General features: G+C 34.2%; 1 protein-coding gene across 2 annotated transcripts in view; it reads left to right on the top strand.

The window, feature by feature from the left end:
• The first annotated feature begins 2992 nt into the window (after positions 1 to 2992).
• The window catches only part of LOC145249593 (extracellular tyrosine-protein kinase PKDCC-like), a 117502-nt gene continuing 92821 nt past the window's right edge, over positions 2993 to 27673 (top strand). The window contains exon 1 of one of the 2 annotated variants that reach the window (XM_080111297.1): positions 2993 to 3203. The gene's annotated coding sequence lies outside the window, so the exon portion shown is untranslated. Of the gene's footprint in view, positions 3204 to 9864; positions 9901 to 27673 lie in introns of those variants that run through there. The other variant, XM_080111301.1, reaches the window with a different exon arrangement.

Here is a 27673-nt window from a genome sequence, read left to right as displayed (position 1 = left end):
CAACGAGCACTGTTCTTTTCTTGTATTTTAATTAAATTAGTAATTTTACTATCACATTAAAATACACTCTGCTCTTTAGACTACTGTTCTAACCCCCTTTAAATATATATATATATATATATATATATATATATACATACATACAAACTGCCTTTAATAAGTTTCCAGACTTTCTTTTGTACAGGCATTTAAAATTGTTATAGACTTTTGAAAATTCAGTATTTTATTGCTATACATCTTATAAGATGACTGACCAATTTTTATGATTTCAGGTTCAAACGAACAGCTACAGTAGGAATTGGAATACACCCTACTAAAGCCTAATTGTCACAGCTAGTGAATTTAAAAAATGCAATCTAGACGTAAGGACATTGTAGAAAAATGATATGCAATAAAATTATGTTTAAAACTTGGAAAAATGGCACACAAACGTACGGAATGCTTCAGACTGCTTTTGGGCCATCTTGCATGAATCAAGCACACACACATATATATATATATATATATATATATATATATATATATATATATATATATATATTACGAGGAATAATTTGACCGGTGGACTATTTTGCAAATAAAATAAAAAAAATAATGATAATGTCATTCCGTCTTGTTTTCTTTTTTTTATCTATAAGAAAAAAAAAATATTTTTAAGATTAGATTTTTTTGATTTTCGAAATTTATCAGATGAATTTCTGTTCAAATCCTATCATAACCTAAGAACATTGCCAGACACATAAATTACCTTTGTGTGAAATTTGCAAAAGATAGGCAGCCGTTTCGGAACCTATGAGGAAGAAACTCAGACACAATGTGACTTTTATAAAATAGTAGATATATACATATAAAATATGTGCACACAAGGATGTCCACCACTTATAACATAAGGAATTACATTGCTTAATATCCAAAAAACTACTTGTTTGCAGCAAATTTAAATGTGATATTTGTTTTCAGCAAACCTGAAAACCTCGACAAAACAAAATTTTTAAGGTAGGTTTTGTGTTGCTCTACCAGGCCAGAATTACCCATTTTACGTTGATCAAACCCCCATTCAACAAAAAGTGGCCATAAAGTGGGTGCTTATTTTACCTTAAATAATATACAAAATTAATCCCCCACTTTTTGAAACTATAATTTCTTCATATCTTGGAAACTACTTGTTTCCTGGAATTTTAAACATTATTTTCGTTTGAGGGTGGAATCATGCGGCAGCTTTACTGGTGTCACATTCCAAAAATCATATGAATTCATCAAGTAGTTTTATTTTTAACTAAGAAAACCAAATCTGATGAGTAAGCAAAAAAAAAAAGGACTGTCTCGTGTCACAATTTTGAAAAAAATATATATATATAATGGTAGATAATTACACAGTAATATAAATTTGCGAGATCAGCGATTTCACATTAATGGCTGAAAATCGATAGAAATGATTTTCTTTATATATGTAAAAAAATACTGGTGCTTAAGCACTTATGTTACCATGTTATTTTTTTAAAATAGTATTTTCAAATTAAATTTAAGTTTTACTATATCTTAATTGATTAATGTCAAGATTCTTTCAAATTAAAAAAAAAACCTTTACAATGATGACTTCTGAAGGTTTTCGGGGGTGCTGAAAACAAATATAACATTTAAAAGTGGCGCAGAAAAATAGTATTTATGATATGAAGAAATTACTTTTGCAAAAAGTGGGGATCACTTTTCTATATAAATTTAACGTAAAATAAGCACCCACTTTTTGCTTTTGTCTGAAGACTTTTTTTGGTAAATTTTTATTTCCTTCCCACCTTAACAATCGCTTTTAAAATGACTTTTATAGGTTTTCGGATATGCTGAAAACGAATATTTAAATTTGCTGCAAACAAGTAATCAAAAATATGCGCGCGTTTACGTGTACAGAAATGGCCACTACGAATAACTAGGGTTGTGACAATAGCATATTCTTTTCATTGTTTTTACTCTTGAGTATATATCCGTTAATATCTTATATGTTTTTATATAGACTGATGTATGTTGTTCTCAGTTGTAGTAAGACACAGTCAATCAACTTACTGTGTCGAATATATATTTGAGAGTCAAAAGAATGAAAAGAATATTCTGTTGTCACAGCCCTACTAATAACATACAAAATTACTAATAAAATTAAATTAAAAAAAAAAAAATTGCGGCAAATTTAAAGCAAAATAATTATCACTAGGTGGTCAGAAAATGAGTGCTCATTTTATGTTAAAGTTATATGAAAAAGTGATCCCCACTTTTGGAAAAAATAATTTTTCATATCATGAAAACTATTTCTCGGCGCTAACTTTTAAATGTTATATTCGTTTTCAGCACCTCCCAAAACCTAGTCGTCATTGTAAAGGCTTTTTGGAGTTGGAAAGAATCTTGACGTTGACCGATATATTTTTTTTTTAATTAAATTGTTTGGTGAAAGTACAGAATAATTACAAAACACCCTCCCAGACCCATATTAAGAATGGCCTTCTAAATAATAATGTTCTTATTCCAGCACGGTAACATAAGTAAGCATATATCAAGATACATGATCAATTTGCATTTTTGGAAAATAACAGTTTCGTTCCGGACAGGTACTTACATCATAAAGATTTTTATGTACTTTTATTTTATTATTTTTTTCTTTCTTTTTTTTTTTTTTAATTATGTTGGATTCTGAATAAGAACGAATTTTTTACCACCTTCATTTCGCTAAGAAAAGAGGAGGGATTTAAGCTCTCTTTCATTCCTAAAAACGAAAAAAATACTTTGAATGGATCTAAAATTACTATGATGAGATCTGTCAACATTTTCAAGTAGCGGCACGTCAGGCGGTAAACAACCTTTCCTCTCTTCCCGAAGGAGGAGATAATGCCTAGGACTGGTAGGATGGTCTTCTATGGATGAAGAGAATCGTAGTACATTATAGGAAATACGGCGGGAGGGGGGACACAAAAAAAAACAGCCTTGGTGAAGCTAGTTATCTGCCCTTGTCACACCGTGCCCTACTGTTAGTACTGATTGTTGCCAGCAGGTGGTGCTGTGAAATATTTAAGGCATTTTCAGGATGCACTGTAAATATTAATTTCAGGCATCGATACAAACGATACATGTCGTTTCTTCTCCGGAAGATTTTCTGTTTTAAAATCATGACTACATAAAAATAAACGGATTATTTTAAATACCATTTACATCAGATAAAGGTAAGGATAGTTTTGCACTTCACCTGTAGCTATTAAATGCATGCATTTATTTGCAGGATTCTTTCTCCTTACCTACTCGGGTTTTTTTTTCATCTAATTAGAAACTCCTTTGTTTTGGTGGTACCAAACCGGCGAAAAGCTGACGATCCGCATTTCTTACACTATGGAAGATCAGAAGTACATATTTTTTTTTTTTTTTTTTTTATAAAACAAACGTGATTATATTATTATTATTTAACGAGCCATAAAAAAATGACGGAAGAAAATCCTTCGTCAATTTTCGGGTGCTTGTGTGGATTGGTAATCTTTTAAATAACGCATTCATTTCAGGCGAAAACATTACGTACTTACGTGTCATGTCGAAATTAGTATTTTTTTTTTTTTTTACATGGTGGTCACCGCTTACCAAGGCCCTGAAGCCACTCGAGGATAAGAGTTATTGCGTGTACAGTAATCAATGGGATAGTATCGTAGTAATCGTTAGTATTGGAGATTTTATAAAGTGTCTTACTTAAGGGGGCGGTAGATTTGTTTATGTTGGACTTGAAGACATCCAAGTTGTAATTAGGTGGAAAACAGGCAAACGGAAGAGAGTTCCACAGACGTGCACGTGTATAGATTCCAAAAATGATCAAATAAAAATAGAATTTATTGAATTATCGAGTTTTATCGTATGTTTCACATGGAAGAGTTGTTCGACCAATTCAGTATGAGAAACTGACATCTCCCCTGACTTAAATTCAGGGTCCGCCATTTTTTAACACAAAATCACAGAATCTAATTATGGGTCTTTTTTCTTTTTTTTTTTTTTTAATACATCTAGCACAACTTCTACTGGATCATTTTTCGTAATTTTTGGAATTTATAGTAATTTTGATATGACACGAACTGCATGTAATTTCAACTGAAATGCATGGGTTTAAACGATCACCCATCATCTACACCAAACCAGTTTTTGTACTAATATTTATAAAGAAAATAACGACAGAATCGGCGAAGTTAAAAAAATAAAATAAAATAAACGAAAAAAAAATGGACCTCTTCGTCTGGAAATTAGAATAAAAATAAAGGCAGATAACGTATAAATCGGTTTAGAAAGAAAAAGGGAAAATCATTTGGGAACTAGATTGAAGGCGAAGGTTGTCTGACTTGCTATTTGCTTTTTCAATCCCATTAAATATTTGAAATGATGTTCATGGGCATCAATACACGAATTAGTAAACGTGTCTAACTATAATCCTAACAAAAAGAATACAGTTCGGTTGTGGAATTTTAGTTTCTGCCAATGCAGGGAAAAATGTAAAAAGGAAGTCGATAATAAAGTATCTACTTCCTTTTTTTTTTTTTTTTCTTTTTCGACTTTCGATCGTAAATTGCTTCAACCATTTCCGTCACCACGCACTTTTACTCTTTTTTTTTTTTTTTTTTTTTTTTTTTTTTAAGGCAGAAAGCAATTCAATTCAATTCAACCCCTTATAGATGAATAATTTTACGTAAATTGAGCACCCACACAAAATTTCGGCAAATGTGCATTTCAGCGGCATAAATTCAAGTTTTACACTAGTGGTGGTGGTGGCCATAAAGTGGGTGATCATTATACGTTAAATTATTATAGAAAAGTGATACCCCACTTTCTTTAAACTAACATTTCTTCATATCTTGGAAACTAGTCATTTGCTGGAATTTTAAACATTATTTTCGTTTTCAACATCCTCAAAAACTTTTCCAAGTTTTTTTTGTTTTTTCTATAATGTGGAAAGTTGATTATTTGCCCCTTTCTGATCTTATATTCCCAACATTGCCAATAGGTGTCGCTACATTCAAAAACAAGATGGTGAGTTTTTTTTTCTTCTTCGATAAAATGTCTCATAATATTCGATTTTCTTAAATAAAAAAAAAAACTACTTGATCGATTTACGTGATTTTTGGAATATGACATTTTCATGCAGTGACAAGTACGTACATTATAAAGATTTTTTCAGATTTTTATAGTAAAAAAGATTACCTGTGGACCATTTATAAACTTGCACCACACTTTTTAATGTTACTTTCGGTTTTGTAATTCCATAGTGCATTTTTTGGCAGAGTTGGGCTACCATACTTAGAAATTGCCGTCTGCTGACACTTAATGTGTGAAAGAGCTTTTTACATCATTTTTTTTTTTTTTTTCTGTAATGAATGAAATATTTTTAATGATTCGTCGCCAATCGATTTTTATTAAAAAAAAATATTTTTATTTAAATAAATGATCAATCTGTTGTGAAGGAAAATAAAAGAAACCCTTTCATTTTTTATATATCCTCCCCGTCTGTCACTTACAACAGAAAGATTGCAAATCGAATGAATGATGCTTTGGGAGACCGGGGCTTAGATGAAGAACTAACTCGTAAATTCAAGCGCTTATTCATAAAATTACATGCTGTTTGATAATGTATTTATTTTACTGAGAATTAAAAGAAAAAGAATATTACCCGACCTCGACCTATGAACTTTAAACTCTACCCCAAAATTTCGGGTACTAGTGCAAGTGCACTTATTGATCCGTGCTGAAATAATAACGACGTTATTATTTAGAAAACCATTCTTAACGTGGGGAGGGGAGGGCGTTTTATACCTATTCTATACTTTAACCTTACAATTGAATAAAAAACAGACAAACTTGAATTAAACTTGGAAATGCGATTTAAAAATAGCGCGGATAGTGCACTAACTGCACTAGCACCAAATTTCGAATTGACAGTTTAAAGGCTTCAACATTGCTTTCTAACTTCGCACGGAGAGACGAACGTCACGGCCAATTTTAATGATGTAGAATAGAGCGCGATACTTATGCACTTATGTTACCGTGCTGAAATAATCACGTTATTTAGAAAGCCATTCTGACTGACCTGTATGAGAGTGCTGCTGCTCCAGTGCTCCACTACTCCAGCTCCACACACTATGCGCGTTTTTCACTTTTTCCTTCAAGTCAGGTAGCAATGAAGAACCCCCTTAAAGTCATTAAATTTTTTTTCAATTTTTTTCTGTTAATATGATACTCAAGTCTGTAATCTGATAATTGTCGAAAGAAATTTTTTTTTTTTTTTTTTTTTTTTTTAAGTAACACATTTTTAGGGGTGGCCACTCTCGTACAGATCCGCCGCCATTCTTAACATGTTTTTTTTTATAATTATTTTGTACTTTTACCTAACAATAAAAAAGATAAACAAAACTTGAATTTAAAAAAAATAGCATGGAAACGTAAGTGCATAAGCACCTAGAGCGCTTGTCCAGAACCTCCCTTCCATCTCCACGAAAAAAAAAAAAAAAAAAATATGCATGATGCAGTGATGCACGTACCGATGACAGAAATTTCCCTTAATTTCATCAATTTTTTTTTTTTTTTTTTTTTTTTTTTTTACAGCGAAAATGCCAACAAATTTTTATGATAGCGAGCAAAAGGTTCGATTTTTAGGAAGAAAAGCTAATATTAAAGATGGGGAGGGAGTGTCGGCGGTTTCTCCCCGTGGCGTGTTTAACAAATTCTATAATGGCTGACTTCAACGTGCTCTCATAAGAACGTGTTTTTCCGCTGTAAAAAAACAAAAAAAAACTACTCTATCAAATGAAATTATTTTCGGAGATCTTTAGTCCAAAACCGATACGTACATCAAGGGAGGAAGTGTCACATGGATGGATATTAAATTCACAAGCGGTCCCCAGTCGCCTTTTAGAAAATTATGCATATACTATTCTTAGGACATCATTTATTTAATCCATAGGACACTGACAGAAATACTAACACTCCGGCTAGAGTGGACCTGGGTGCACTACTATGTAAAGAGTGCTTACGTAATGTAACATGTGGCCGGAGCCGTGATTGAACTGACTACACGAGTTTGTAGTGTAATTCAAATCTTGTCCGTAGCTGAATACTTGATGCTTCATCATAGCTATTAAGGGTAATTTTCTATCGTGATGCCATCACTATATAGGGTTTTTCTTTTTTACAAGGTGGTCACCACTTATCAAGACCCGGAAGCAACTCGGGGATAAGGATTATTGCGTGTATAGTACGTTAGTGTTGAGATTTGATAGTGTCTTACTTAAGGGGGCAGTTCATCAGGAATTTGTTTATGTTGGACTTGAAGACATCCAGGTTGTAGTCAGGTGGGAAACAGGCAAACGGAACAGAGTTCCACAGGCGTGCGCCGCGTGCACTTCTAAGAAAGAAACTTTGTTCGTGGAATCTATGTTTTAGTTTTGGCACAGATAAAGCGTGGGGAACATTTTTGACAGTGGTTTCAGCTAGACGGGTGTTTTTTTGTGAAAGATTGGGGAGGACCAGGGATTGGAGCTCGGACGAGCACTTGCCATGGAAGTAACGTGGGAGAGACGTTGTAAGGAAGAGAAAAGCCCCCCCCCACTAAGCCACGAAGCCTATTTTGTACTCTGTCATGGCAGGATAGGCTGTTTTTAGCAGATCCTGCCCAGATGTGGCAGCAATACTCCATCCTTGGACGTACTTGGCTTTTATATAGATAGAGAATTGCATCAGCAGTGAGATATCTTCTGGAGCAGTAGAAGGATCCTACCATTTTTCCAGCGATCTTGGCAACAGATTTGATGTACATATTCCATTTCAGATCAGGAGTTAAGGTCAAGCCCAGAAGCTTATCAAAACATCTCCTAGACGAGAGCCATCCATTTCAATTGATGCCAGACGGGGATCAGAGCATTGATGATGTAAAGATAGGAGCTTGGTTTTAGATGCATTAAAAGTAACCAGCCACATCTTCCTCCACTGTACCAAGCACTTGAGATCAGAGGAAAGAGAATCAGAGAACTTTGTCATTTATGGCCTTTGATGTGTTGCCATAGATGGTCATGTCATCAGCATAGATGTCAATGAATGATTTGAGTATGTGTTTTGGGAGATCATTGATGTAGATCAGAAAGAGAGTTGGGCCCAGGATGGACCCCTGAGGGACTCCAGCATTAATACTGTGGTCCTCTGATTTCTGTCCATCAACCACTACTCTTATGAGCCTATCAGAGAGAAATGATTTAATGATTGAGAAAACATTTCCAGTGATACCGTAGCTGGAAATCTTGTGAAGTAGGCCCTTATGCCATACCTTATCAAAGGTTTTTGATATGTCAAGAGCAATTGCCATAGAGAGAAAGCCTTTGTCAAGAGATTCATTAATCCTATGAGATATAATCGTTAGCACATCTGCTGTAGATCTGGCAGAACGGAAACCATATTGCATGTCACTAAGAAAGTTATTTCTGTTGAGGTGGTTGACTACTTCTCTATTTAATATGGATTTCAGCAACTTATTCATGACATCAGAAGACTTATTGGTCTGTACTAAGAGGGAAATGACTTATCAACTGAATTCTTAAATACAGGGCATACTGATGAGGTTTTCCAGGGTGTTGGGAAGCACTTCTCTTTAAGGCAACGCTTAAACAGTTTTATAAATATGGGGACAAGTTCTGCTTGAAGCTTTTTCAGCAATGTTGTCAGGGTCAGTTGCTTTACTGGAGTCAAGGTTCTTGATTAGCTTGGCGAATCATGCACAGATATTTGTATGTTGCATAGCGTGTTGTCTGTTATAGGAGGGAATATGAGGAGTTGATGGCCTTCGTCACACAGGGTAGAATTTGCCGCAAAGTTTTTGGCAAATAGTTTGGCCTTGTCGGATGCTGTCGAGATGACCTCTAGTCCATTGATAATGGTTGGGATAGAACGCACGTTTCTGTTCAAGATCCTATTTCTTATTTGCCAGAACTGGTGGGAACCAAGCTGCTGCTCAGCTACTTTGGACTTAACGGATTGCGCATATTTGCATTTTTTATTACTCTTTTACAGTGGTTGCTGACGGTTCTGAAACCAGCTTTAGTTTCAGTGCATCTATTACATTGGTAGCTATGGAAAAAGTGATTTCTGTGCGCGATAGCAGCAGCACATTCTGGGGAGAACCATGGCTGGCTGGTTTTTGTTGGAATTTTTTGGATGGAATGAATCGGTCTATGCCTACAATTAACCATTCAGTCAGGTCTGATACTATGGAGGACACATCCTCTTTAAACATGGAATGAGAGAGGTCCATCTACACTCACAAGAAGGATAGACCGCGTTAGTTTTCCAACCTGGTATTTTACCTTGCAGTACATACAGCGCCTCAATTTCCCAAATGGTTACCCATCTGCTACGGGCCATGCTCAACATTGTTTAACTTCAGTGATCCGGCGTGTCAAGACTCATGATTGAAATTTGTATGCTGAAATGTAATTTAGCTTGTAACTTAGGATTTTTATATGTTGCTTACTACAAACGTGTATTGAATTTAGTAGTTAATGTTCAATTAAATAAATTGAGGCAGAAGCCTAGAAAGCTAGTTTACAAGAAAGCCAGGATATTACACTATGCTTAGCTGGGCAAGTCCATTCTCTGGGTTCTGATTGATAAGGATCTATGCAGGATAAACTATTATATAAATGTTACTTTGTTTTTTTAACAAGAATTTTCTTATCAACTAATCAGTGACAGGGTGGATCCTATATCTAAATCTGTAAGTTTTTGTTTTTTTTAATAATTTTCTTATCATATTTGTCTAACTGTGGATGGGGCATACTACTGAATATCAAACATTTTCCTGCTATTTCAGACAGGTCAAGTGAGAGCTGCTTTAAGATTTTAACTGTCTCTGTAAGTGCAATTCTTCGTATCTCTCTCTTGCATTTAGTTCACCGAGTATATTTGCCAGATACTCTTTGAAATTCATTTTCATGAGTCTGGTTTGCTCCTATAATTATTAGAACAATGATGATGATCTTCCTAAGATTTCAGTTTCTTTTCATTTCGTACATAAGACATTATTTCACTGTTTTCCCTCTCAGCTCTTTTTAACCCAGCTTCATTGGAGACACTAACTTCTAAGATTGCTTTTTTCTTCTTGTCCCATGTCACTATATTAATTTAATAGTTCCATTTTCTATAGCTGTAAGAATTGAGCCAAGTACGTCCTAGTACGTGGAGTACTGTTGCCACATCTGGGCAGAAGCTGCTCAAAGCACCATATCCTGCCTTGACAGTTCAAAACCGACTTTGTAGCCTAGTAGGGTATGCCCTTTTCACTTCCCTGCAACCTCTTTCCCCACAGAAGAGACGTTGCTAGCCTGTCTCTACTCTATCATTATTTTCATGGAAAGTGCTCGTCTGAGCTCCAATCTATAGTCCTCCCACTTACCAAACTTTCATTAAAAAAAACACTCGCCTAGCTGAAACCACTATCAATAATTTTCCCCACTCTTTATTTGTACCTAAACGTGGATTCCATGAACAAAGCTTCTTTCTTAACTTCTCGCCAGTGGAACTCTGTTCTGTTTACCTGCTTTCCAATTGACTATAATATGGTCATCTTCAAGTCCAACATAAACAAGTTCTTGATGAGCCGTCTGCTTAAGTAATCCAATTTACCAAATTTCCACTACTAACGAATACTATGCTATTATCCCAAGGACTACCATACTCATTAAACCTTATTCTCGAGTGGCCTCTGGGCTTTGATAAGAGTTGACTCCTTTGTATATAAAAAAAGTCATAGTCGATGGTGTATAACTTATTTCCAACTGTTCTTTCTGGTAGATAAGGTTGGTTATGTGGATCATTTAAAGTATGAAATACAACCATCTAAAATGTTTCCCATTTTTTTTTTTTTTCATTTTTCTTAAACTTTTTCTTCTAGGGGATGAGACATCCAACCAGATGTCTGACATTTACCCCTATTTTAGTGAGTCCAACCAAGAGATCTTTTCAGGATTCTAGCCGTCCCTTTCAGTGCAATCGTTTGTATTTCACTTGCACTTGGTTCACCGGGTATGCTTATTTGTGTGACGTGTAAAACCAGTTTTGAGCCTCAACAACACATGGTTATTATATACAGAAAATCGATCCTGAAAGACAACCCCTTTAGATACAGTGGAAAGTATGTTTGCCTGCTACCTCGGCTGCAGACCATATACATGTACAGATTCTCTGAAAACTTACAAAGTCATGGATGCAATTATGTTAAAACGTCAGTTCTGTTTGAATATAAAGAAAAACTAATTTCTCCCCTCTTTCTATCTCTCCTTACCCACTTTCTAATTTTACTCTCCCTATCTTTTAAATCTTCTGTCTTTTTTTTTTACTCCTCTTTCCCTCTCTTCTTTCTCTCTCTCTCTCTCTCTCTCTCTTAACCTACTCAGTCTTTCTCTCCTTGTACACTCTTTTCTTTTACCCTTTCTATCTCTTTTGTATGTAATTTCTTTCTTTATTCAGTTTTCCTTTTATGGTACTCGTGTACTTATTGATCCGTGCTGAAATAATAACATTATTATTATTTAAAAAGCCATTCTTAACATGGGGAGGGGAGGGTGTTTTGTACCTATTCTGTACTTTAACCTTACAATTGAAAAAAAACCATAAAACTTGAATTAAACTTGGAAATATGATTTTAAAAAAATAGTGCGGATCAGTAAGTGCACTAGCACCTCTTATATGTCTTTCCTTTTTTACCTCATCCGTGTCGCTCTTTTTAACTTCCCTTTTTTACTTTTTGTCATCTGTACTTTTATTTTTACCCCTTTTTATCTTTTTCACTCCCTTTTTACCCCCATCTCCCGCCCCCTCTATCATTTTACTCTTTCTCTCCTAACCTTCTTATTTTCTCTCTTTATGTCCCACCTCTTTCTTTCCAAGTGACTTCTCTTTCCTAAACTTGCACTCCCTACTGTGAACTAGCCCCTTGTCTATTGAGGGGTGGAGCAGTTTCTACCCTTCATGCTTTGATGATCATATTTATTTTTTGTTCACTTTTATGAAAGTAAATCAATCTCCCATCTCCTTTTGTAGTGGGAAGAGAAATGGTGGGGAGGAACTCTAACCACCATCCATCAGACATATCCAAGGACCACCCGGACATTAGGGTAGCAGTTCATCTGGCAATCTAACCCTCCACTATTTAAATATAATATCAGTTGGCCATTTGATCTGATGCTCAAATTGGATGCTTTATCTGAACAGGTTCTAAAGTTTCAAAACTGGGAAAGCATTCTACAATTGCATTATCAACTACTTGGATGATACGCCTTTGTGTACTTGTCAGTGTGTTAAAATCACAGAAGTAGTATTGGGTTGAAGACAACAAAAAATTGTGGTGGAGGCAGAGCAAAAATAATCAATGACGGAATGATTTCTGATATATAGTATTGCTTTGTCACACAAAAAATAAGAATTGGTGATACATTTCTGAACTTTTGAGGAATCAATTGTAAAAGTAACCTTCTCCTGAAGGTTAAAGGTTCAATTCTCAGTGTGGGCGACTAAAAATACAATTGCGAATTACTTAGGACCTCTACCCAGTCATGGTTGATGGAAGGAGAGCATGCTACTCCCATGAAGTAAATAAACGGCTCCATTTAAAATTCTGTCCAAATTCCTGAGTTTGAAAAGATATACCTAAAGAAGGTCGAAGGTTACATTGATCAAAATGTTGTGAAAATGACACTCGAGATGAGAACAGTTGTCTGAAGAATTCAAAAATAAATAAGAATTGGTGAGTTGCATAGATTAGATCTCTCTCACCTTTATCTATAATATACCAGGGATAGTTCTCCGCTTTTTAGTGGAATTCCACTTTTTTTTTTTTTCTTTTTTTTTTTTCATAATCTGGAAAAAGCGGATTTCCACTTAAATTGTTGTAAAATCTGAATTTATGGAAATATCTGATCACTTTGAGACTGTTTTACCTTTTATTTATCTTAAATTTATTTCAAGATGAAATTCATATAAATTTAGATACATGGTCTGACAAACTTCATCTCACATCAAGGGATTTAGATGACTTTTGTTTCATCAAAGAATGGCATTCTGATTCCTACCACTCCAACTACATTAGTACTCCATGCCCCTCTTAATGTTGACTAACCTAAAAGTAGCTAATGGTGGTTGATAGTGTGGGGGTGTAGTTATGAATAGATACATGTCTCTCATATACTTGTATATTCTGTTTGGAATTCTGCATCCTAAATAGAATCATATAATAGAAGCCCATTCTCTGTATAATTATATTTCTAAAATGAGTTATGATAGATGATTTGATTAATCTATATGTTGATTTCTTTTGAAATGTATTATTGAAGTTGAAGGAATGATCAAAGTCAAACATATGCAAGCATGAAGTGTTTAATGTTGTTAGTTTTACTTGCTTTATGTTCATAATTTTAAATTTTTTTTCTAATTCAAATTGTGTTGGATTTCTCTAATATAAATCTTGTTGCCCTCATGGCATGGAATAGAATATATGTTAGCTTTAGGTGTGTAACTTTTCTTTTCATACAAGTGAACCGCCTAAACTATAAGTATTAAACGTTCAACAGTTTCAATGTGTTATGCACGTGAACTGCCTCAGGTAGTATAGTTAGTATGAACCTGGTTTAATATTTCCTTCAGTTAATAATTGTAAATGTACTGGAAATAAACCCGTCACAGGACAAGTAAAATGAATTCTCTAAACTGAACATGTTTTTTTTTTAAACATTCTTATTTTGTTCTAGCTGGGGATGGAGCATTCTCTATTTAGCTGACAGTAACAATCATTTTTTTACAAAAAATAATTTTTTTTTTTTAATAGTATCATCGTTGACAAACTTATTAATTAAAAAATAAAATTATAATTAAGAATAAATTATATAGATTGATGTAGAAAGCACCTTGGAATTTCAATTTTGTAGTAATTTGATTAATATACAGGGTGGAACGATAAAGTTGTTCCCCTAAAGAGAACAACACTACAGCTTAATTTTAAAAATTTTTATTGAAAAAAATCAATTCAAGTAACTTGATTATGTAATAGAGCTGACATCTATTCAATGTAGTCGCCTTCAGCCTTAATCACCACCTTTATACGATCCAAAACTGGAAGCATGCCTTTTCCACAAGCGCTAGCGAGAGCTTAGTGGATGGCGGTGATCAGGCTAGCTTTGGTGTTGTGGGAGGTTATGTTGGTGATGTTCTTGACATATGACCAAACAAAGTAGTCCAGTGGGTTGGGGGAGGAGGGGGTAGTGAGAAGGGTATAAAGTTGTAGTACTCCTTCTGAAGCCAAGCCTGGGTCTCTTTGGACTTCTGTATCTGCACCAAGTCCTGCTGCCACACCCAGCGTCTGCCAGCGGCCATCTGATTGCACCAGGGAATCAACACATCCAGGTACTCTTTACTGTTGACTTTCAAGCCAACTTTGAAGATGTGAGGTCGCATAATATGGCCCTCACTTGAAACCACACCAAAGACTACACCATAACCATGGCCAGAAATTTTTTCATAACTCTAGGCACGTCCCTAATATACGGATTTGCATTTTGAGGGTGCTGGCAATGGTCCTGTTGTCATAACTTGAATTGGTAGAAAGCATGAGTTGTACAGTGGCGCATCTTTGATGTCATTCGTTGAACATAGTGTCACTTTCAGACATGATAGAAGACTCCTATCGCTCTTCGGATTTGTATACAACTGGCCAACTAGTAGATGGTCTGCAACAAAAAAGAAAACCGGTTTTCATCAAATGGAAATGAAATCATATCTTTTCTATGGCGACAATTTTATCATTCCATCCTGTAGAGATGAAATGTTTGTAATGATAAAAAGAACCATGATACGTTTATGGCACTTACATACGTAATGATTTCACATGAAATGCGTTGATTTAAACGATCACCAATCTACATAAGCAAAGAAAAAGGGGGTGAATTCCAAAGTTTAAGGGAAGAAACTATTCGAGTAAAAGGCTTTCAGGGTCTCAACAGTGGAAGGGTGGGATTTTGCTGCAAGTATGCATGTCAAGGGGACACAAGTAGTGCGAGTTCATCAGACCACATTTCATTAAAGTATTAACGTGATGCAACATTATGGTGAGAGGACAGAAGTTAGAGCTTGACTGATAGTGTGCAACCTATTAGATTGATTCTTTTTTTGGACCCTGTCTATGAGGGAGAAATGAGTGGTGGATTTATAAGCCCAGATGTGATAACAATACTCCACGCATGGACAAATGGTGACTTTGTAGAAATGTACAAAATATGATTCAACACAAGCATGAAAGACGAACTGTCCAATGGAGACACTTTAAAGATGTGTTCACACATAGCTGCCTCCTTCTCACTGATTTCATTCAATGTACATATGTAGCAATGAAAATGTTTTCAAAGTTAAACTTGACAGACGAACGAACATTCTTTGCCTTTTATAGAGAAGCATTGTCACATCTAAGAACTACTTTTACAATATTTTTTTTATTAATAATAAGCCAACACTTATGGTTAAAAACTACTTGAGAATAAGAGCTAATGAAAAAGATTGTCAGTTAAATGATAACGAATATGATAAGAGGATTGAAAATAATGAATGGAATAGACAAAATTTAATGACTTATGATGACAGTTTATGACAAGTATTTGTTGTAATTCACAGGGAAGCAATCCAGTGGTGACTATAGAATGTAGGGGGTATCGAATCAAAGTGACACTTACCGACATAAAGTGTTCAAATAATTGATACGATACATAAATATTGCTTAATTCAAGCAAAAATTTTTCTAATAGATTATTCGCTCATAGACTAAAAGCCAATCAGAACTCAAAAAATGGACTTTCCCATCTGAGCATAATGGAACATCCCAACCTTATAACAGACCGATTTTCTAGTGTTCTTTTCAGTTTATTTGTTTGTAGCTAAACTGATCGAACAGTTGTGCACCGGCTAGTAAATTCAATAATAACATTCCACAGATGGAAAGTGTGTGGAAAGAAACTGTTCAAGGAAATTCTGTTTAATGTTAAGCACACAAAAAAATGAAAGTTTTTGCAGTTATAAGACAAGTTCTTGTAACTGTTTAACAAGGAGAAACCGGAAATTGCAGCTCAGGTAACATGGAAATAATGATAGAGTAGAGGAAATCTAGCAACTTCTCTTCTGTGAAAATTGGCCATTCATAACATTGCTTATGTACCTCTTTTTCTTTTTCTAGTGATATCCCAGATTTTGGCCATTTCTGATTCCGGATGGTCACTTGGTTATTGCTTGCAAGAAGGTTGCCACTGTCATGAAAACTGTAGATGTCAAAAGTCCTGTTCTGTCAGATTATCGCTCACCCCACATTGTCTAGATCAAAAATGTTATCATTTGGTATTGGTCAGCAAAGTTGTATCACTGAAGAGAAGAGGTTATTTTTCAGCAAGAAAAAAAATAATTTTATGGTTGTTCTTTTGTGTATAAAATTATCTGAATAAATGTTACAATATTGAGTTGGGGAAGAAAACTTTAATTGTACTTTCTATCCAGTGTTTCGGATTTTTGGTTCTTGAGTTAATGCAAAAATATCAAATAGTACACACATCACTTTATGTCCGCTGATTAAAAAGAAAGGTCCTACACGAATTATATGTATTCTAGTTTAATATATCCTGAAGACTAGAAATGACCTTCACCCACCACCACAATCCTCCTCTCTGATAAGTATTGGGATGAGAGAGGTGGTGAGAAAGCAGGGTTGTAACCATCTACATCCTACAGTATCCTATTTTTTTTTCTCTTCCGTTATCCATGTGCATCAAGTAAAATTTAGGGTTTAGCCAATGAGGTCACTCATACAAAGGTCACAGATCCTTTTTTTTTTTTTTTTTTTTTTTAATCAAAGGTCTTTCCTATATGATACAACATCCACTATGGCTATGCAATTCCTACAGTGATGTACCTTGAAAACTGAGCTATTAAACTTGACATAATGACATGGGATGAGAAAAAGTTAGTGTCTCTAATGACGCTGAGCGCTGAGAGGTAAAACAAAATACAAAGATTTTATGTACGACATGAAAATAATGTACGACATGAAAATAATGTACAACATAAGAAAATGGAATATTAGGAAGATCTCCATCATTCCAGTAATTATAGAAGCAACTGAACTCAAAAAAGAATTTTAAAAATTATCTGACAAATATACCCTGTGAACCAAGTGTAAGAGTGATGCAAACAATTGCATGTGAAAGAACAGTTAGATTATTCACAAGATCTCTCGGTTGAGATATATGAGATAGCGGGTTAATGTCTGGCATCCATTGAAACCATTTTTCATAATTTTTGGAATTTATACTAATTTTGCCAGGACAGGTAAATACGTAATGATTTCACATGAAATGCGTTGATTTAAACGATCACCAATCTACATAAGCAAAGAAAAAGGGGGTGAATTCCAAAGTTTAAATTTTCGAGTAAAAGGCTTTCAGGGTCTCAACAGTGGAAGGGTGGGATTTTGCTGCGAGTATGCATGTCAAGGGGACACAAGTGGTGTGAGTTCATCAGACCACATTTCATTAAAGTATTAACGTGATGCAACATTATGGTGAGAGGACAGAAGTTAGAGCTTGACTGATAGTGTGCAACCTATTAGATTGATTCTTTTTTTGGACCCTGTACTTACATGCAGAAGTTTAAATGTAACGTGAACAGACACCATGCTGCTCAACTCTCCACATAATGCCTTATAGACATAATCCTAAATAGTAACCCTTTATGTTCAAGTGGCAATACACCTCGTTTGAGACAAAAAAAATGTAAAAAAAAGTAAAATAAGACTGGTTTAATTTCAAGAATATATAAAGTCAAGTCAGTCTTTTCTGTTTTTTTTTTTTGTTTTTTTTTTGTATGATTTACAGACTATCTATTAGTTTAAGTTTGAGATTTTATTGAAATTTGGGTAAATTTTCAGATTAGGTCCACCTCCAAAATTTTCTTTAAATGACGATTTTTAAAGGTTTTCGGCCATGCTGAATATGAAAATCGCCTTGAAATTTTGCAGAAATAGTTATCGAGATATAAAAAGTTGTATTATGCATTGTATTCTTTGGCGGCCATCTTTGTTACACGTGTAGATTTGTTTATGGAGTGCGCGCACGCGCGTAAAAACGATGGCCGCCAAAGAATACAATGCATAATATAACTTTTTATATCTCGATAACTACTTATTTCTGCAAAATGTCAATGCGATTTCCATATTCAGCATAGTAGAAAACTTAAGTTATCATTTAAAAGAAAATTGCAGAGGTGGACCTAATCTAAAAAAATACCGAAATTTGTTGAGGAAGTGAAGTATATTCATTACATATTTCGGTACTTGTACAGTTTAATCAAGGCATTAAAACAAAAATATAGAAAAAAAAAATGGTTATATTGTACGTATTCGTTTTGGACTGAAGTTCTCTGAAAAAAAAAATTTCACTTAATTTGATCAAGTAGTTCTATTTTATTTTATTTTTATTTTTTTTAACAGTCAAAAAAAAAATTATGATACTGAGCAAAAGGTAGTCATATTTCGATTTTTAGGAAGAAAAGCTAGATAGAGAAGGAGTGTCAGCGCTTTAAACTGTGGCGTGTTCAAAAGATTCAAAGATGGCTACCTTCATTGCATAAAAATGTTTTTCCGCTGTAAAAAAAAAAAAAAAAAATTACTCGATCAAATTAAGTGAAATTTTTGGGCGGAGATCTTCAGTCCAAAATCGATACATACAATATAACCTTCTTTTTTTTTTTCCCCCGATATTTTCATTTTTTAAATCTTTGATTAAACTGTACCAGTACCTATATTTCTTTCTCACAAGAGACGTTCCAAGTCTATCTGTTCTATCGTTATTTTCATGGCAGGTTCTCGATTGAGCTTCAATCTATAACCCTCTCCTCCCGCCTGGTAAAACATTCACAACAAACACGTATCTAGTTACAACTGTCAACAATTTCCTTTTCTTTTTTTTCTTTTTTTTGTTTATGAAAATCTATATTTTTGTATATATACCAATTTCTTTAAGGTGATCGATTATGTGTTTGACTTATGTTTTCGAAAAGTTCTTTTCTATTGCTGTCTTTGTAATATTTTCGTCTTATAGGCAGAAAATTAATGCATTCAGTAAGAAAATGTTTTGTCAGCGGAACCTGACATGCAATACACATTGGCTGGTCTGACACGCGTGTTTCGGAGCCCTACTCCTCTTCAGCGTAGCTTGACTGTTCAGATTCAAACCTTGAACCTTATTTATTTCAGTCCAGCGCCCTAATCCATTACGCTATGATGCCATAGATTCAACAATTTCCCTTACTCTCTATCGATGCCTAAAACTAAATGAAAATTTCATAAGTAAAGTTTCTTTCCTAGAATTAAACGTCTGTGGAATATAATATCGTGGGGTTGCTTTCCAGCTGACTAGAACATCATTTTCAAGTTCAACATAAATAAGTTGCTGAGTTGTCCTACTAAATAATCAAGTTCTGCCCAATTTCCACTATTGCCAAACATCTTTGTATTGTCTTATCGCCCACCTGACACTCATTAACTACTATCCTCAAGTGATCTTTCCGCCTTGATGATGATCTTCTAGTAAAAAAAAAAAAAGTAAAGCCAGTCTTTTTTGTTTATGATTTAGTGAATTCAGTATCAATATTTACTTGTTTCAACATAAACATCTAGTTCAAGTTTTACTATGTTAAAAAATGCATTTCCGATCGCTTATATCCAGATCAATATTTTAATTTTGCTGAGTGATATTTATTAAAAGGTATGAGTTTTCACTTAGATTTATCAACTAACATCATCACTCCTGAAGAATATATTAATACCGGAGTACCTTTAACGTACATACGTGTGTCAGTTTCTAGATTATAAATTATTTGATCGGGAGATCCTATCTATTAAAAATGAAGGTTAGAAGGTGATAACATATGAACATTAAATTAGTATACAGATACGCTAATTTAATGTTCGTAGTATGTTATCACCTGTTTAACTAGGATCTCCCGATCACCGAAGATGCAATGCAAAAAAAAAAAAAATTAAAGATGTCGCTTTTAGGCCGTACATGAAACTAAAATATACCTTCTTGGTCTTCTGGCTAAGATCCAAAGATAGTATCTGTTTTGTCTAAAGATGGTATGATATCGTGGGTTTTCCATTCACACTGGGCATCCATACAAGTGAAATATGTCACAGACTCCTATAAGAATATTAGAGAAAAACCATAATAACCAAATATATTCTGACACTACATTAACCAGATTAGATAAATACTTTTGCAGTTTTAACAAAAGGGCTACAATAATATTGCAGGGTCTTCATTTTTGCTGAACATTCACAGAATGCTCAGCAGCAATATATTACATATGAAAGATGTCGCTGTGGAATTTCCACAGGACTCGCTAGTAGAGAATAAATTTAGTAAAAAAAAATTTTTATTATTCAACGGTAATGATTCATTTCAAGCGCTTTCATTGGCTTGGATTTCACTAATCTCTGCATTTGTTCCAAATTTCCAAATTGGTAGTGAAGTGGACAAAAAAAAGTACCAAGTGTGAGTTTTATTTGTTTTTATTCTATGTAGAGGCCTTTAAACTGTTGCTTAAAAATATCTCCTGGCGAAAAAATTGATTGTTAAAAAAAAAAAAAAAATAGTATAGTCAGGGAGCAGTTGTCATCTACTTCAAGAATTTTGCCAAAATTGAAATTTCACTTGGATATGATCAAGAACATCACAACGAATAACTTTCAACTTGTCTTCCAACTATTAGCATCATATTTCATCACGAGAGGGCGCTTTTCCAAAATGGCTACGAAAAATCATGAGAATATAGTAGAAACTTTATTTTTTACCAAAATATCAGGACATATATTCATGAATTTGTTCTCTGCCTTGATCTTGACAGAAGACACATAAATCTGAATCAAATGTTTTCCTTGATTTTGGTGATACAAAACTTGTACTTGGCCTCCCTCGCTTTTTGCTCATTGACTCTTTTAATTCTTCTTCATGACTCCTTTCAGCTTTTGCAAGATTGCTTGTGTTACAGAATGATTTGTAACACTTTCTATGGTAATGGTAATCTGTTCCTCTAACTATTTTCAATGTATTTATTCTATCACAAATGTTTTTGTTCTTGCCAATTCTACCCCATCTTTCACTACACAATCTGATATTGGAGAGGGATGTTTCAGTTGCAGTAGAAAACAGATCGTGCAGCTTCTCGTCGCATATGATGCATTCCTCCATATTGCCGTTGTTCTGGTTACTATTGCTCCAAACACAAATCTAAGGCCAGCTGCAGCCATGCAAAGGAAAAATACAACATTTAGAACATTGCAATATAATAAACTTAAGATAATCAATAGAAATAAATACATTTAGGGTTATTTTTGGGATTTTAGGTATTTTTGTCAGTAAATTAGGCAGCCAATTTGAAAATCGCTCTCACGCGCTTAAAACGGCTCTGAAATTTGGAAGACAAGTTGAAAGTGATTATCTATGATGACCTCCAACACATACAAGTGAAAAATCAATTTTGGCAAAATTTCTGAAGTAGCTATTAATTAATGACAAATGCCCCCTGACTAGTATGGTTTTAAAATGTTGTATTCCTGCAAAGACTTTAACTGTCAAATAGAAATTAATGTCTGACTTCAATTAAAGTTTGTAAAAGAAAAAAAAAAAATATATATATATATATATATATATATATATATAAAGAGGGGTGATGCTGATGCTTACGTTGGGTGAATCCATCTGTCGGGGGATAAAGAACCAACATGAGTGAATGGTATTATGGTCAAGGGGGTGGGAGCAGTGGTGGGATTCAAATTTTTTAAGAACAGGTTCTAAGAAAATGTTAATAAAGAATCTACTATAATGTAGTTATGAATAGGGGTTTACGTAATTTTAACAACCGGTTCGCCGAACTCATAATATTTTAAGCATCGGTTCGCGTGAGCCGGCTGAATCCCATCACTGGGTGGGAGGTGGTTTAAAACCTATAAAAGAAATTCTTCTATTCCCTCTCACGTCGAATTTTAGTTATCGTGGGAACTAGACCAGGCCGGTTGACTTGCTCCAGCAAGTATTTTCCATACTGTTGTTACTAGACTCGATTGGAAGGTTGCTAAAAGAGTATTTCTTTTTTGCAACCCTGACGTTTACCTGCTCATCTTGAGTGTCACCCTTCAGCCCTTTTTTTTTTGTTTTTTGTTTTTGACAAGTTTAAAGAAAGCATAAAGGGTGCTTGTGTAGATTGGTGATCTTTTAAAACGCATTTTCATGTAAAAATATTACATACTTGTCAAAATTAGTATGAATTTCAGAAATTATGAAAAATGATGTGCTAGATGCATTTTTTACAAAATTATGTTCTTGCATATTGTTTAAAAATATCGAACCCTTAATTTAATTCGAGGGAGTTCAGTTTATACTGAATTGGTTGCGCAACTCTTCCACATTAAAAAATACAATAAAACTCAATAATTTGATAAATTTTATTTTTTCTTGTAATTACTTTCGTACTTGATCATTTTTTATAACTTTTGAAATTTTTACTAATTTCGCCATGACAGGTAAGTATGTTTTTACCTAATATGCATTAGTTTAAAAGATCACCGATCTACAGAAGTACCACATAATGTATCATGATTCTTTTCACCATTACAAACATTTCATCATTTGTATTAAAAAAATTACTAGCTGAACAAAATGGAGATTCCATGGTGCTTTCTATATCAATCTGTATAATTCTTGATTATGTATGTTTTGTTAATTAATAAATTTTTATCAGGTTAATACTAATCAGAAAAAAAAAAAACACTTTCCTGTAAAAAATAATCATCAGTGTCAGCTGAATATTCTTTAAATAAAACGAATATATCTCTTATAAATATTCTGTCTTATCACAAATAATTATCACCTAAATATTTTTAAAATTGATAAAGCGAATATCACATTTTGTAATTCATTTATTTAAAATTATACTGTTTTAGTCAATGGGACAACATAATTTAATTTTGGAACAATTCATTTTAAAATGGTAAAGTTGAATTCCTTTTTACTTTAGCAACATAAAACTAATGACCGTTCATTATGATTGGACAATTTTTTAATACGTGTGAAAGGTGATAACGCATATATATAAATATGAAATGCCTTAGCTTATAACATAGATTAGACAATTTTGCATTTGTATGTGTGTTTCCTTTATTGAATATTTTTTTTTAATTGTTACTATTCATTATCATATACGACACAATCACATTAACATACTGGTCCTCGTAAGATCACTGAAGTTAAGCAACGATGAGCCTGGCTAATGGGAATACTAGGCGCTGTATGTGCTCTCCACTTATTTTGGCATTGTTTCCAGTCGTCCTGAACTTATATATATATATATTTTACATATTTGCAACTGGAATTAAAAAGTATTGACCTATGAGGTGTGGTTAGAGATTGTGCAACTCTTGCCACAATAATTTCACGCAAAGGCATCCTTCAGTGGATATCCATAGTCTGACAAGACTGAATGCGGCTGTTATTGATTATTTACTTAAATTAAAAACATGCAACAGCGAAATTTTATGAGTATAATAAACTGCATAAAAAAAGATCAAATTAGTAAAAATACTATTAGTAACCCAGGGTTTTACAGGCATATTTAACTGTAGTTTACCTTTTTATCTCTATATAAATAAAATGAACTCATTTTTTCCCGTGGGATTTTGACCTTAATAGGATTAAAAGTCAAGATATTTCATGCAAATACATTATGCACAAACGGCAGAACAATATCTGAGGTTTGTTATAGGCTTATTAGTTCTCAAATTCCTCGATAATCTTAGATTTCTATACTTTTTCTGCTGAGAAGTCACGGCCAAAATCGGTTAAGATCAATGGAAGTGGTAAAATATTTTCTCTCTTAAAAATTCCTCCTCCCCCTGCCACCACTTAACACCGTTTGGAGATCGTTCACAAGGAACAGTTGAGAAGAGAACACCGGTTTGGCTTCGTAGTTCTATCATGTTATTAAGTTATTTAAAATCACTAAACTAAGCTGCAGTGCTCTGTGGCGTAGTGGTTAGGTTGCTGGACAATTCACATTATATTTTCACGTTCGCGCCGACCTACCATAGTGGTTTTTTGTTTTTTTTTCCTAAACAACTGGAATGGACTTTTCTTGGTGGCCGAAACGTTGCAGATGTTTTTTTTTTTGTTTTTTTTTTGTTTTTTTTTTTCACACTTTATTTTCCTACTTTTACTCATGACTCCGGGTTTGATCGTTCCTACTTACCTACCATAACATTTTTTAAAACTCCCCCCCCCCCCGTCCCGGAAACAAACACTCGGGCAACGCCGGGTACCCCCGCTAGTAACTAAATATTTTCGTTTACTTGCCGAATAGAAAAGTTACTAGCCAAACTCGCCTGATTTTTGGAATATGACATCTTTGTTCCATGACAAGTTTAAATAAGTGTAATTCTAAATATGCATAATTCATTAAGAAAGTGTATATTCTATTAAACGTTTTGTTTAAATAATTTGACTTCGCACGTTTTATTAAAAAAAATAATGATGGTTGAAAAGATTATTCACTCAGTAATTAGTTTTTGAAGATTGTCAGCGAAAGAAATACAGTCGCCAAACGATGAGCGTTTTATTATTACTAGTCGCTATTTTGAAAGATCAATCACAAATGCGACTGTTTCACCCGCAATGTAAAGCCCTGTAACCAATATTGTATTTTTCATTTTATCGTGTCTGGTGCTCCCAAATGAGACTGTCTGAAGATATCAGCTTCCTGACTGAAATGTTTTTTTTCCGCCTTTCCCTTTTCAAAATAATCATGTTCTGCAAATTCAAAAGCAGAAACAATTTTTGTCCACAACCAAACTAAACACCATGAATAAATATTTGAAGATATAAACAATTTGAAGCATAAAAACTTCTGCCTTAAAATGATTGAACCGGAAAAGGGTGTATATAACAAACAAAACAACCAAACCAAACCCTATGAATAAATATTTGAAGATATAAATAACTTGAAGCATAAAACCTTTTTAACCAAAATTACCGGATCAGCTATTAAATAATCTAAAAAGAATTGATATGCTGTAAAACAACCAAACCAAACACCTTAAAGATGTAAAAAACTTAAAGAAAAAAAAAAACTTTTCTAAAATTACTGGATTTGACATTAAATAATTCCAAAACTGTTGATATGCCGTAAAACAATCAAATCATTCTGCCATCTTCTATCTATATATATATAGTCTAAAGAAGCTTTGAATAAAAAAAAAAAATGCAAAAATAAAAAAGAATGCAGTTTAGATTCCCGGAAGAAAGAAATAATTTTAACCTATCGCAGGCTAAGCACCTACGTAATTCGATTTCTAAAAAGTTATAATGACCAAAGAGAATTCATTTATATATGGATGAAAAAAAAAAAGCCTTTACTAAAATTGTTAAATAGAAATAGACTTAGCATTTGCATCAGCCGATTTCGCAAAAGTCTTAAATTTTAAAACCGAATTTAACTACATAAGGATGAAAAGAGAAAACCTTAACTAAAATTTTGTAAATAGAAAATGGGGATCATCAGCTGCTTACCGTGTGTGTGTGTGTGTATATATATATATATAAATGTTTGGACGTACAGAATTTATATATAGTTTTAAAAATAATAGGTGGAAGTTTCTCGAGAGTTCTTTCGGCTATCATCTCGTCGGGAGAAAATCGATAGCAAACAAAATAATATTGTGTCGAAAAATAAAAAGTTCTAATGGGGAACTTATTAAATGTGCCAAAATTACGTGGACACTAAAATAAATTTATTAACGTTTAAAAACGATTAAAATATTGGCACAACGAGGGAGGAAAAAGAAAAAAAGCGGGAGAAAAAATTCAAAGTTCCCCAAAGAGAAACAATGCGTTTGATGTTTCTTTTTGCCGGCACAAAGAAGGTTGACGCACCGCGATAGAGACAGACTCCAAAATCTTTAAATGGTTTTTGGAGTCTGCTCTATGTAGCACCTCGAACCAATCTATTTTATATCTATCGACACAGCACGGGTGGTCAACGTACCAGAATGTATGGTCTCCCCAAAATCCATAAGCAAGGTGTTCCACTGAGACCTATTTTATCAATGGTTGGTTCAGCACAACATTCTTTGGCTCAGTGGCTTGTGGAAATTCTACAACCTGTGCGCGGGTTATACACCATGCATTGCATCCCAGATTCTTTTCGGTTCGTTGATTGTGTACGTGGGCTGGATTCAAATGCAGAGACGTCTTTTATGTATTCATTTGATGTCTCTAGTCTCTTTACCAACATACCGTTGGATGAGACTATTCGCATATGTACCGATGCTCTCTATGATGGTCGCCTGACTGCTCCACGGTTTTCTAAAGAGATTCTTATTGAACTCATTTTAATGTGCACTAAATCCGTGGAGTTTTGTTTTTGGCATATTATGTACTGTCAGGTCGACGGAGTTGCAATGGGGAGTCCGTTGGCCCCAACTTTAGCGGATATATTCGTCGAGTTCTATGAATCCGTTATGTTTAATTCTACAACTAAACCCACTGCATATTTCAGATATATTGACGACACTTTTGCTATTTTTCCATCGCAAAGTGAAGCGTCGATATTTTTTAATAGGTTGAATTCCTTACATGGGGCTCTTAAGTTCACTATGAAAAGTGAGGAGGACAATTCGCTTCCTTTCTTGGATGTTCTTGTTGAACGCTCAAGGTGGGGCTTTCTCACTACAATTTATAGAAAGCCGACATTTACTGGCCTATACGTGAACTGGTTGTCTATTGTACCAAAATCACGTAAGGTCGGCCTAATTAATACTTTGGTACATAGAGCCCTCATGATTTGTTTGCCTAACAGATTAGACGCCGAACTCGATAAGATCAGGGAAATATTCATCAATAATGGTTATCCTGTTGACCTTATTGATGACTGTATTTTAAAAAAGGTTGCGGATTTTAAATCCCCTAAAATGTTTGGACCCTTGAAATGCCCGGTTTATTTAAAATTACCGTGGATTGGGGAAAAGAGTAATAGACTTTCCAAACAGATTCGCAGAAGTATTTACGACTGCTTTTTTTCTGTGTCCTTGCGTTTGGTATATACTACGAGACCTGCTTTTCCGTCTTTCCGCAAGGATAGTTTGCCTTACATCCAAAATAGTAATATTGTATATCAATTCAAATGCCAGTGCGATGCTGGTTATGTTGGGCGAACATCTTTGCACCTTTTGACTCGTGTAAACCAGCATGTTCCATCGAAGATCAGACAAGGGAGGATGGGGTCTGGTGGTCTCCCTCCTTCTGCAGCCTTGGACTCTGCTATTGGCCAGCATTTGGTTGACAACCCGTGCTGTGCCGATAGATATAAAATAGATTGTTTCGAGGTGCTACATGGAGCAGACTCCAAAAACCATTTAAAGATTTTGGAGTCTGTCTCTATCGCGGTGCGTCAACCTTCTTTGTGCCGGCAAAAAGAAACATCAAACGCATTGTTTCTCTTTGGGGAACTTTGAATCTTTTCTCCTGCTTTTTTTTTTTTTTTTTCCTCCCTTGTT

Source organism: Euprymna scolopes, chromosome 28, assembly GCF_053919585.1.
Source record: "Euprymna scolopes isolate OS-2025 chromosome 28, ASM5391958v1, whole genome shotgun sequence".
In the NCBI taxonomy this organism is placed as follows: domain Eukaryota; kingdom Metazoa; phylum Mollusca; class Cephalopoda; order Sepiida; family Sepiolidae; genus Euprymna; species Euprymna scolopes.
The sequence above is the reverse complement of the archived record's forward strand: the minus strand, read 5'-3'. Positions and strand labels throughout refer to the sequence as shown.